At 37.6% G+C, this 13976-nt stretch overlaps 1 protein-coding gene across 9 annotated transcripts in view; it reads left to right on the forward strand.

Annotated features, from left to right (window-relative positions):
• LOC110464595 (peripheral plasma membrane protein CASK-like) overlaps positions 1-13976 on the forward strand; it is a 279718-nt gene that overhangs the window by 153044 nt on the left and 112698 nt on the right. The gene's annotated exons all lie outside the window — the stretch shown is intronic.

Genomic DNA, 13976 nt, shown 5'->3' on the forward strand with positions numbered 1-13976 from the left:
TAAATGATGTATTTGCCCACCCCTGTAGAAATGATGACCATTGACTTGTTAAATGATATATTTGCTCACCACAATGTTAAACAATACTTTTGCCCACCCCTATGTTAAACAATATATTTGCCCACCCCAATGTTAAACAATATATTTGCCCACCCCAATGTTAAACATTATATTTGCCCACCCCTATGTTAAACAATATATTTGCCCACCACAATGCTAAACAATATATTTGCCCACCCCTATGTTAAACAATCGTTTTTTGCCCACCCCTATGTTAAACAATATATTTGCCCACCACAATGCTAAACAATACTTTTGCCCACCCCATGCTAAACAATACTTTTGCCCACCCCAATGTTAAACAATATATTTGCCCACCCCTATGTTAAACAGTATATTTGCCCACCCCAATGTTAAACAATATATTTGCCCACCCCTATGATAAACAATATATTTGCCCATCCCATGTTAAACAATATATTTGCCCACCCCTCTGTTAAACAATATATTTGCCCACCACAATGCTAAACAATAAATTTTTGCCCACCCCTATGTTAAACAATATATTTGCCCACCCCTCTGTAAACAATATATTTGCCCACCACAATGCTAAACAATATATTTGCCCACCCCTATGTTAAACAATAAATTTTTGCCCACCCCTATGTTAAACAATATATTTGCCCACCACAATGCTAAACAATACTTTTGCCCACCCCATGCTAAACAATACTTTTGCCCACCCCAATGTTAAACAATATATTTGTCCACCCCTATGTTAAACAATATATTTGCCCACCCCTATGTTAAACAATATATATTTGCCCACTCCTATGTTAAACAATATATTTGCCCACCCGAATGTTAAACAATATATATTTGCCCACCCCTATGTTAAACAATATATTTGCCCACTCCTATGTTAAACAATATATATTTGCCCACCCCTATGTTAAACAATGTATTTGCCCGCCCCTATGTTAAACAATATATTTGCCCATCCCTATGTTAAACAATATATTTGCCCCCCCCAATGTTAAACAATATATTTGCCCCCCCCAATGTTAAACAATTAATTGCCCACCCCAATGTTAAACAATATATTTCCCCACCCCAATGTTAAACAATATATTTGCCCACCCCTATGTTAAACAATATATATTTGCCCACCCCAATGTTAAACAATTAATTGCCCACCCCAATGTTAAACAATATATTTGCCCACCCCAATGTTAAACAATATATTTGCCCATCCCTATGTTAAACAATATATTTGCCCACCCCTATGTTAAACAATATATTTTTGCCCACCCCTATGTTAAACAATATATTTGCCCAGTCCTATTTTAAACAATATATTTGCCCACCTCAATGTTAAACAATATATATTTGCCCACCCCATGTTAAACAATATATATTTGCCCAACCCTATGTTAAACAATATATTTGCCCAGTCCTATATGTTAAACAATATATTTGCCAACCCCTATGTTAAACAATATATTTTTGCCCACCCCAATGTTAAACAATATATTTGCCGTCCCCTATGTTAAACAATATATTTCCCCAGTCCTATGTTAAACAATACATATTTGCCCACTCCATGTTAAACAATATATATTTGCCCACCCCTTGACAAACAATATATATTTGTCCACCCCAATGTTAAACAATATATTTGCCCACCCCATGTTAAACAATATATATTTGCCCACCCCATGTTAAACAATATATATTTGCCCACCACCCCTGAAGCAAAAATTGTATTACATGTTGAATGAATGCTAGAGAGCCGTGTATTGGCTTAGATTTATGACCTCTAACTTTATATGATGAGAAAATTACTGTCTAAACAATAAATGCTGATCAATAAACATGACAGGCCCTGTAACAGAACAGGAGTAAACAGTACATTATATAATGTTATACAGAGATGATGATATAGAGGTACTGTCAAACAGTCGTGGGTGTGATATGGGCGTGATATGGGCTGTGAGTACATTCTGCTGTGTACTCCAGTCTGCCTAGCCATTTGAATTAAGGTTAAGTATACTGGAAATTGAACCGGCGTCCTTCCATTTGAAATCTTGAGTGTACTCTCAGCTACTGTAACATCTGAAAGCTGGATGTAGAATTACAAATTACCTTACTCCCCTCAACTACAAATAGTCCTGACATTGGGTGTAGAATACCAATCCACACTACAAATAGTCCTGGCATTGGGTGTAGAATACCAATCCACACTACAAATAGTCCTGACATTGGGTGTAGAATACCAATCCACACTACAAATAGTCCTGACATTGGGTGTAGAATACCAATCCACACTACAAATAGTCCTGACATTGGGTGTAGAATACCAATCCACACTACAAATAGTCCTGACATTGGGTGTAGAATACCAATCCACACTACAAATAGTCCTGACATTGGGTGTAGAATACCAATCCACACTACAAATAGTCCTGACATTGGGTGTAGAATACCAATCCACACTACAAATAGTCCTGACATTGGGTGTAGAATACCAATCCACACTACAAATAGTCCTGACATTGGGTGTAGAATACCAATCCACACTACAAATAGTCCTGACATTGGGTGTAGAATACCAATCCACACTACAAATAGTCCTGACATTGGGTGTAAAATACCAATCCACACTACTAATTGTCTGAAGAGCTCGGTTCAGTGTAGCTTTACAAATTGCCGAAGGAACGATGTCAGATTGTATAGATCTGGTTAATGTTGCTTCTTCGCCAAGGTACATCCCAGGAGGAGGGACGATGCCTCTGATGAGGCAGGCCAGCGGCATTGATAGCTGGCCAGGAACTCCACTAATTGACATTAATGGTATTCTCATCAGTTTGTGTATTGTTCGATTGTTTTGTTTCAAATGTCAAGCTTGATTGGATATCAAACTCAGAATACCTTCGGTCCCTGTCAATTTACATTACAGGAAATAATGTTTACTCATGTAGACAAAACAGTTATCTTTCCTTTAAATGACACTGCAATTAGAATCCATTCCTTTTATTAGTAGGGGTCTGCGAGTCTATATTAACTTTTGCACAAGGAGTTTGCTTGTGACACATTTTTTTTTTACTGGGAACGAGAAACATGAGAGAACTACCTGTTCATAACAGTGGCATATGTGTGTCTCTTGGTAAGGATCAGATTTCTCACATTAAAATCAAGACTAGCAAATGACATCTGTAGCTAACCATGTCTATTAAATATACCTGGTGAATTGAAATTTCTTTTTAGCATTACTATAATTAATTGTGTGTTACAGCCCTACAACTCTCACATTTTTAACACAAAGGTTTTATGATAAATTATCTTTAAGTTAAATTTGCAATCATATCAATTTACCAGCTGTTAACAAGTTAGCCAAAAGTTCCCTCCCATAATAGTATGAATATATAGTGAAGGTAAGGGGGTGGGGAACGACATGCTAAACATAGCAGAAAATTAAAACACTCAAACCAGACTTGGATTTGAACCCAGGACTTCATGTTACACTGTTGTCTGTGTGTAGAGGTATGGTACATGGTACACTGTTGTATGTGTTTAGGGGTATGGAACAATGTTTTCGTGTATGTGTGTAGGGGTATTCACTGTTCTGTGAGTGTAGGGGTATGGTACACTGTTGTATGTGTGTAGGGATATGATACACTGTTCTGTATGTGTAGGGGTATTCAATGTTCTGTGTGTGTAGGGATATGGTGCACTGTTCTGTGTGTGTAGGGGTATGGTACAATGTTTTCGTGTATGTGTAGGGGTATGGTGCACTGTTCTGTATGTGTAGGGGTATGGTGCACTGTTCTGTATGTGTAGGGGTATGATACACTGTTCTGTATGTGAAGGGGTATGGTACACTGTTGTATGTGTGTGTAGGGGTATGGTACAATGTTCTGTATGTGTGTAGGGATATGATACACTGTTCTGTGTGTGTAGGAGTATTCACTGTTCTGTGTGTGTAGGGGTATGGTACACTGTTCTGTGTGTGTGTGTGTGTGTGGGGGGGGGGGGGGGGGGGGGTATTATTCACTGTTCTCTGTATGTAGGGTTATCGTACAATGTTTTTGTGTGTATGTAGGGGTAATATTCACTGTTCTGTGTGTGTAAGGGTATTCACTGTTCTGTATATGTAGGGGTATTATTCACTGATTTTTGTGTGTAGGGGTATTATTCACTGTTCTGTGTGTGTAGGGGTATTAGTCACTGTTCTGTGTGTGTAGGGGTATCATTCACTGTTCTCTGTGTGTAGGGTATGGTACAATGTTTTTCGTGTGTATGTAGGGGTATTCACTGTTCTGTGTGTGTAGGGGTATTATTCACTGTTCTGTGTGTGTAGGGGTAATATCACTGTTCTGTGTGTGTAGGGGTATTAGTCACTGTTCTGTGTGTTTAGGGGTATCATTCACTGTTCTCTGTGTGTAGGGTATGGTACAATGTTTTCGTGTGTATGTAGGGGTATTCACTGTTCTGTGTGTGTAGGGGTATTATTCACTGTTCTGTGTGTGTAGGGGTATTAGTCACTGTTCTGTGTGTGTAGGTGTATTAGTCACTGTTCTGTGTGTGTAGGGGTATTATTCACTGTTCTCTGTGTGTAGAGTATGGTACAATGTTTTCGTGTGTTTGTATGGTACACTACCTCAGTATAACAGAGAAGCTCTGTATCAGAAGATATGTATCCCAGGAGGACAAAGTTTATAGCCAGTTACAGATGTAACTGGGACCGTATAGTCAGTCATAAAGGGGGGAGGGATGTAATGTATCTGGGCAGACTCTGATTTGATTGTACAAACATTGCCATGTTTTATCACACAGCACATTTAGAAATCAACTTCTTCTTTTATGCTTTCCTGTTGGACCATGCGGGCCTCCAGATATTACTTGATGTTTCAATCAATATTTCTAGCACCCGAAACAAAACAAAAGAAAAAAGAAAACGAGATTACCACAGGACAGGCTTTATGACCGTGGTCTGTCTGCAGTTATGTCATAGCTATAAGTTAGGAAATTTGTTTGGATTTCCTACAAAATGATTTGTTAGAACCAATATGTTTACAAAGAATATATTGTGCTTTGATTTCATTTGAAGAAAAGCTGGCCTTGATCATATCAATTCTTGCCCTGGGGGAAGCCATACATATTTGGATTTGATTCCTATACATGCTACCCTCAAAGGAGCAAATGAAATATTACCCATTTAAACTTATCTCTCCTGATAACCCTAGCATTACATATAGTTTCCATGGAAACCATTTTGATTTCTTTTGTTTTTCTTTAAGATGGGAGTACTGTTTTATAGAGTTTTTTGTCTGTACAATTTGACCTTGAATAAAAAATATCATTGGAAACAAATGATGACATAATGAACGATTATACGATAATAAAATGAACCTAGCACTACAGAGATCTTCCTATACCACAGTAACTTAGACACAGCCTGTCCCGCTTGTAGACATATGCTACCTTACATGTTAAACATATAAATATTTCTAAACATTTTCGTCGGGTTGGTAAGTATGAACAGGACACACTGCATCTTCAGCACACTTAAAGGTATACACACATTTGGAAATGTTACCGAGGTGGCATAGGACTGGTAGCTAGCACATGATAAGCCAGCTCCAGCCAAATTCTGGAATTTTATGACATACTGTATTGATTGTGTGAATTGCATCTATGTACTGTAAATACTTTAGGGTGACTTATTCTAGCTAGATCATAGGACACTTTATCAAATGTTGTATATTTTTTTAACTGAAAATCTATATTTTCCCAATTTTAGTAAACAATGTATTGTAATATTTTCCTTGATACAAAAATGTTTGAAACATTTCTAGAGGAATATCAATTACAGACCTTCTTTACCGTAATGCACCCTAAAATAAAAACGGTTTCCACCCAATTTCAAAATAAAAAGACAGAAGCTAGTGACTTCCAGAGTTAACTTTGTATTATAAGTAAGGATGAGCTGTTTCTCCAGCACATATTTTATTTGTACCCCCAAATTAGTAGAGGGGGTATACAGTATTAATTGCTCTGTCGGCACAGACTTGTTGAAAATACAACCACAGAACAGATTCATTTCATATTTACACCATAGTTTTAGCAAGTTTGACACCTTACTAGAGTTTGGGGGGATTTTGGTTAAGGTTAAGGGGCCAAAACGCCACACTTGACCACTTTTAAATAAAAAGATGGTGTACAAGATATCTCCAGAATCCCTTAGAAGATTTGTTTTTAGTGTACACCATAGTGTGCTAATATCAAGTTTTACTCCTGTTGTTGATTTAGGTGGTCATACCTTAAGGAGTCAAATGTCACACACTTGACAACATTGATGAGATGGGAGGTTTATCTGTCAGCCTCCATTTATTTTATAAGAGCAATTTGAAGCAAAATTTTATTGACAGATGGAATATGTATGTGATATGAATGAGTGGTAACACTTACATTAACCTGAGAACTACTTACATCTCAATTAAAATGGATTTCTAACTATGACCTTGACCCATCTATATGTTAAAATAATAACCTTGACCCATCAAGGTAATAATACTCTATGACCTTGGCCCATCTAGATATTAACATAATTATGACATTGACCCACCTAGATATTAACATAATTATGACCTTGACCCACCTAGATATAAACAAAACTATAACCTTGACCAGGGATGTGTAGTGGAGGGATACGCAACTTCCTCTTTGCCTTAGTAAATATGTTCCGAGTGAGGTTGGCTTATCTCCCTTGATCAGTGTTCTATGATACGAGGGCCCCTTAGGGGACAAGCTATGGCTTCATCAGAGCGTGGTTGAAGCGTGAAATTGTTGTGTTAACAAACCAATAATACTGAGTATTACTACATTTTTAGGTCACCTGAGCTTTAGCTCAAGTGAACTATTGCTATCCGTTTTCGTCCGTCGTCGTCCGTCGTCCGTTAACATTTTACATTTCAAACTTAAAGTCAAGTTCTGCTGGGCTGATTGAACTGAAAGTTGGTAGGAATGATCAACTCATGCTCCTGACAAAGTGTTGTTATTTTTCGGGTCAATCAGAAATCCAATATGGCCGCCACGGCCGCCATTTTGAAAATACCTATTTCAAACTTAAAGTCAAGTTCTGCTGCGGCGATTGAACTGAAAGTTGGTAGGAATGATCGACTCATGGTCCTGACAAAGTGTTGTCATTTTTTCAGGTCAATCAGAAATCCAATATGGCCGCCGTGGCCTCAATTTTGAAAAACTATTTCAAACTTAAAGTCAAGTTCTGCTAGGCCGATTGAACTGAAAGTTGGTAGGAATGATCGACTCATGGTCCTGACAAAGTGTTGTTATTTTTCGGGTCGATCAGAAATCCAATATGGCCACCACAGCCGCCATTTTGAAAAACTATTTCAAACTTAAAGTAAAAATCTACTTGGCCGATTTAACTGAAACTTTGTAGGAATGATCGAAATATGGACCTGACAAAGTGTTGTTATTTTTCGGGTCAATCAGAAATACAATTTGGCTACCATGGCCGCTATTTTGAAAATACCTATTTCAAACTTAAAAACAAGTTCTAATAGGCCGATCTCACCGAAAATCGGTCTAGGAATGATCAGCTCATGGTCCTGACAAAGTTAAGTTAACATTTTACTTAATAATTTTTTACTCAAATTAGTACATATTTGAACAACAAAAATAAATACTGTAGGACTCAGGTGACCGTTAAGGCCCATGGGCCTCTTGTTTATTGATCTTGTTGTTGGTTGTTTATATTACATCTGGTGGAAGTAGTAGTTGGTGTCACAGGACCCGATATATTGATTTATTGCCATATTTTTTCATTTTCTGTGAGTGTGTTCAACGTCAACCGGATGTTGTTTTTGAGATTTAAGATTTTGTTTTGCTAACCCAACAAAGTTGTGTTTCTAATTCCTCCTCAACGGAATGGTTTACATTAGAATGAAGTATATCCATGGAAAGCCTAATTAATTTAATTTTGTAAGGGAGTAGTCTTATGGCGGTGAGTTATTATTAATTTGTGTTATTTTTGTTTCAAAAAGAGCTAATGTTTGTATCACTTTGCGTCGGAAATGGCGTCATTTTCAGTGAAACCATGTTGTCATCTCGCTGTTTAGATCAAATTTTCTTCCAATGAATTCCACCATTTTTCAAACAACGGATATAAATAAAAAGATGAGTATTTTTTGTATTGTGTAGACCCAAGTTTATCTGTCCTCCGTCTGTATTTTTGTTTTTATTGGTCAGGAACTGCCCGCTATGTTACAAACTTTTTTGTAAACATTTGAAAATTTTGGGTGGAAAAAATCTCATTACCACCCATTTTGTGTTTCAAATTTCTTCCAAAGTATTTAATCAAGCTTTTCAAAATGAACAGCAATGTAAAGCTAAAGAAATTTTATTTTGTAAGGGAGTAGTCTTATGGCGGTGAGTTATTATTAATTTGTGTTATTTTTGTTTCAAAAAGAGCTAATGTTTGTATTACGTCGGAAATGGCGTCATTTTCAGTGAAACCATGTTGTCATCTCGCTGTTTAGATCAAATTTCCTTCCAATAGGCCTATATTCCACCATTTTTCGAACGTGGGATATCAATAAATTAAAAAGATGAGTAATTTTTGCAGATGTTATTTGTGGTATGTCAGTGTTTTTGTTTTTATTGGTCTGGAAACTGACCACTACAGTACTGTGGCGGTACCCAATCTGGGACGTACCCAATCCAGGACACTTGTGGGAAAGGGTCTAATGAAAATGGCAGGTAATACAAACAAGCAATTTTATTTTTGTAATTTTTATTTAATGCTACTCTGAACTGTACGTATGCCGACTTATTTGACTGGGGTGTACAATTTAATATATTTAGTACTAGTCCACTACACATCCCTGTCAAAATCGTCGTCTGAAATTTCCGACTCATTATATTCTGTAAACTCTCCAAGCTATGTCATCATCCCAAGACAGAAAATCAGACGTTGACATGATGTGTGATTCATGATGAGACAATTTTAAAAGCGCTGAAGTACTCCGATCGTGAAATGCTATGAACAGACTCCCTCAGAGTCCAAACCAAAATATAGCACAAACTCAAGATACAGACGATAATATCTCCCGACACAACTACTGTACAGCTAAACATGGTGGCAACGATAGCATTTCTCCTGTAATAAAATGAAGACCTACTAATACCACGGACTAATCTAATTCCGTGCTAATACAGGGCCCAGTAAACTTGGATAACCGCAATCAAAACACTTCGATTCAGCGATGTGTTGACATGACACCGGAAGCAAGTGCGAGTATAACCTGACACTAGCACGCAAGGGCAGACCGGCCAGAGTAGGCCCTCGATGATTTCACGGTCCAGCGAACAAACACAAAAGCGACGATAAGTGTTCGCCACTGGACTCGGAGTTGCAAATCCCTCCACTACACATCCCTACCTTGACACATCTAGATATTAAGGTAACTATGGCCTTGACCTATCTATATTAAGATCACTATGACCTTGTCCGATCTTGATATCAAGATAACTATGACCTTGACCTATCTAGATATTAACTCATTCATCACTGAAGACACATTTGAACACTTCTAATTCAAAGGTTGGAATTGTTCATTATAAAAATTCAGGGGTCAATGATTTAAGATAATTATGACCTTGACTGATTGAGATATAAAGGTTGGAAACATTTTAGTGATAGCTACTCCAAACTGGTAGATCTGTTCCTATGGAGTTAGCTGGTTGTGGGTTATGTCATCCCTTTCTTCCACAAGGTCTAGTCGATAGGAGAAGACAGGACAGGATATATAGCCCTAATTGGACTGTTTCTGAACATTTAATTTGCTTTAAAGTTTTCTTGTTTTGCTGTTGAGATGGAATTTTGGTTAAAAAATATTGCATTTTGACTTATGAAACCAAGAGTAAACTCAACACTGCTCAATTACCATTGATTTAAACAATTTTAAACATAGAAGTAACAATGTTCGCCTTTAGAATGCCTCTAGATCCCTGTTGTAAGAAGGCTTGGAGTTTTAAGCCTCACCTGCGATGGATTAGAACAAACGATGGGAGGTTCTGAAAATTAGTCTTCACAGATTCAACACCAATTGACAAACAAAGACTTGCTGAATGTCTGTAACTTACCAGTTGATCATTTGTATTAATTTTCATTGATTTTAAAAGACGTCCTCCTTGGTTAACCAAGGTGCATTGTCCGCGGAAGTGCTGTCAGCCCAGCCACCTGTTGATGTGGACCAAATACCAAATGCTAATGGCTTCTTGTCTTCATTACCAGTTAATGAGCTTGAAGTTCAGCCTTTGTTATAAGATGGAGAAGGGGCTGGTCAGGGGGGCTTTTAAAAGGAGAGGTTGTAGTCAAAACTTACTTTGGATTGCATAGAACATAAAACTCTGTGGTTCTGGGGTCTTAAGATGACTCGCACACAAAGTAGTGTAGTGGAGTGAAGCTAATAATTGAAGTCCGACTTTGAAATTGTTTTCTGTATGCCATTAAGTAAAAAGGATTATGGAGCCATAAAAAGTCTAAAGAAAATCCAATGGAGTGAAAGTGGGGGTTAATGAAAAGTTTCTCCCGTCTCTGGGGTAATAACCAAGGTAGCAGTGCAGGCCACTTGAACCTCTTGTCATCCTAATTGACATGAAGTCTGCTGTAGATCAATAAAGAACAGAAAGGACTCTGTCCACATCTCAAATAACATGTACACAACATGATGTTCCATCAATAACTTTCTAATGGAAAGTTAATTAAAGGTTTTACATCAAAATGCCAGGGTTTTCTGACCTAATTCTGCTGTATGGTGGATCAGGGACACACCTGTAAGACAGCCTGGGAAGGCCTTATGGAGGTTGGCAATGTTCCAGCTTATGTTGGTGTCTTCAAAGATACTTGTTAAAAAACAAAACTAGTTAAAGGAATGCTTCTATTGATGTTTCCAATGTAAAACAGTTATTTGTGGTGTATTGGTTTTAAGAGACGGCCTTGGTTCAATACCTCGGCTGATTTTTCTCCAATGTGGTCCCTGTAAATCATAAAGTATACAGACCCCCACATATTCTTCTTTTTATACAGTTGTCTTGACCAACATATAATGGCCTGACATTGTTTGTACATTATATATCCATCTATCTATTAAGATGAGTTTGTCTGATGTCCTAATGAGCCATTCAGTATTCAGCACAGTGTTGAAATATTATTGTGCCAAGAATAAGGTCTTCATTAATGAAAACATTTTAATGACAGGCATTTTGGCATGATCTGTTTTCAGAACCATCATATTTCAATGTCAAGATGACAAATTGAGATAAATTATAAATCCAATTCTGGGAGTCTGGGATATGTAAATTGGTGTTTTATGAAAATATTTGATGTACTGATCAGTAGACAATTTATCATGGTTTCACTCGAGGTCAAGGTCATTAATTGAGGTCTGAAGTAAAATTACTTTCGCTTTTCCCGAGTAATATCTGCCTCATTTCTAAAGCTTTTGTTATGAAACATTGTAAATATTCCTAGAAAGGGACAATGTTATGTGGTATTTTCCAGACTTTCACTTGAAGGGCAAGATTACAAATTGAGGTCAAAGTTTGAAGCAAAGGTTGTCTGCAATCTTCAATAATTGAGATGTTTCTATGAGACTCAATAGATGTGTCACTACCGTTGAAGGAATTTTCTAGACCATAGATCCTACATCATGGGCACACATTTAACACACATCAAAGTCAGATCAAAAGTTTTTTTTTTTTTGTCTTCATCAAATTTTTTTCATTGCTGAAGATATTCAATGAAATCTTGAATCCCTGATTTAACCTACAAAGACAAAGTTTCCACTAAGGTCAAGGTTCAAGTGAAAATTCCCAGTTTTCTTGTCAGACAAATATTGCTGAGAATAAGAGTGTCATTGACATGATGCTTTAGTCAGACAAATAAAATCAGAAATATTCATGTCTTGTACTGTTTTGCTAAATCAAATAAAAGAAAGGTAAGATATATCTAGTTGAGACAGGTTTTGAGATTATTGTTTTCCTACCTCCAAAGGAATCTTCATCAGTATAATAAAACGTATTGTTGAACTGTGATGTACAAGGTCCAAACACGTAAATATGTCATGTGAAAGACAAATATGGAAAGTCATTAATATTTCAACATTCATTTGATCCATCACATAGATCTCAAACATTTTAATCTACAGAAACTTTACTGGATAAATTCACCTTACCGTTGGTTGCCAAGGAAACGTTGATGCGGTGCTCCACGGATTTAACGATTCTCTGCCAGATCATGTCATTGATCCAGTTTTGATTATGTGCAATCATTACCTCTTGTTAGATCAACACGATTTGTCTACTTTTCATTTCTTTATAGACTTAGATAAGGACTCATACTCACTGAAGGGTAATCAGACACCTGCTGTGATTGGAGGAGTGGGGAAGGTCCCAGATTACACACTGATTAGCAACAAGGAACAGTATTATAGCACTGGATGATTTGATGTTCAGTGATCACAGCACTGGATCATTTGATGTTCAGTGTTGTCGCCCTGCTGTTTCTCTAGCGATCACAGTACTGGATATTTTGATGTTCAGTGTTGTTCCTCTGCTGTTTCTCTAGCGATCACAGCACTGGATCATTTGATGTTCATGCAGTGTTGGTCCTCTGCTGTTTCTCTAGCGATCACAGCACTGGATATTTTGATGTTCAGTGTTGTTCCTCTGCTGTTGCTATAGCTATCATAGCACTGGATCATTTGATGTTCAGTCAGGGTTGTCGTCCTGCTGTTTCTCTAGCGATCACAGTACTGGATATTTTGATATTCAGTGTTGTTCCACTGCTGTTTCTCTAGCGATCACAGCACTTGATCATTTGATTTTCATGCAGTGTTGTCGTCCTGCTGTTTCTCTAGCGATCACAGCACTGGATGATTTGATGTTCAGTGATCACAGCACTGGATCATTTGATGTTCAGTGTTGTCGTCCTGCTGTTTCTATAGCTATCATAGCACTGGATCATTTGATGTTCAGTGTTGTTCCTCTGCTGTTTCTCTAGCGATCACAGCACTGGCTCATTTGATGTTCAGTGTTGTTCCTCTGCTGTTGCTATAGCTATCATAGCACTGGATCATTTGATGTTCTGTGTTGGTCCTCTGCTGTTTCTATAGCGATCACAGCACTGGTTCATTTGATGCAGATTGTGTGTCTCTGCTGTTTCTCTAGCGATCACTGAGGCTTATTGATCCTAGTTATACATACACTGAAATCATTAAGGAGTCAGTCACTGACCTTTGACCTGAAACCTTCAAAGATCGCTCTGAATAATTTCAACCTCGAACTGTTTGAAGGCCAATCTACCTACACAATGATTAAAGTAATATGTTTCTAAACTTTTCCTTCAGGTTCAAATAATGATCTTTGAAATGTTTATATAGCACAACCAGTGAAGTGTTTATGTGTGACATTTCGATGACCTGTACAATATGTCCTCTTTCACCTTTACTGAACTAAAATTTGTCTGATGAAGGTGACAGAGTACATACCAGACTATTCGTCAAAACATCACACATATAAACACTTCAATTGTTGTGCTATTGTTCTACAATTAGTGTAACAAGTCTTTGGCAGAATTTCAAAGTTTATTAGAATACATTTCCTTGATCTGTATTTGAAGGTTTTATTGGTCAAACTTTTTAGGTCACCTGAGACAAAGTCTCAAGTGACCTATTGCGATCGCCTTTTGTCCGTCGTCGTCCGTCGTCCGTCGTCCGTCGTGCGTCGTGCGTCCGTAAACAATTTACATTTTCGACTTCTTCTCCAAAACCGCTAAACCAATTTCAATGAAATTTTGCAGGGACCTTCCATGGACAAAGGTCAACAAAAATAGTTGCCGGTTTAGTCCTAAGCCCCCAGGGGCCTGAGGGGCGGGGCCAAAAAGGGTC

The sequence above is a fragment of the Mizuhopecten yessoensis genome, unplaced genomic scaffold (genome assembly GCF_002113885.1).
Source record: "Mizuhopecten yessoensis strain PY_sf001 unplaced genomic scaffold, ASM211388v2 scaffold11011, whole genome shotgun sequence".
NCBI classification, from domain to species: domain Eukaryota; kingdom Metazoa; phylum Mollusca; class Bivalvia; order Pectinida; family Pectinidae; genus Mizuhopecten; species Mizuhopecten yessoensis.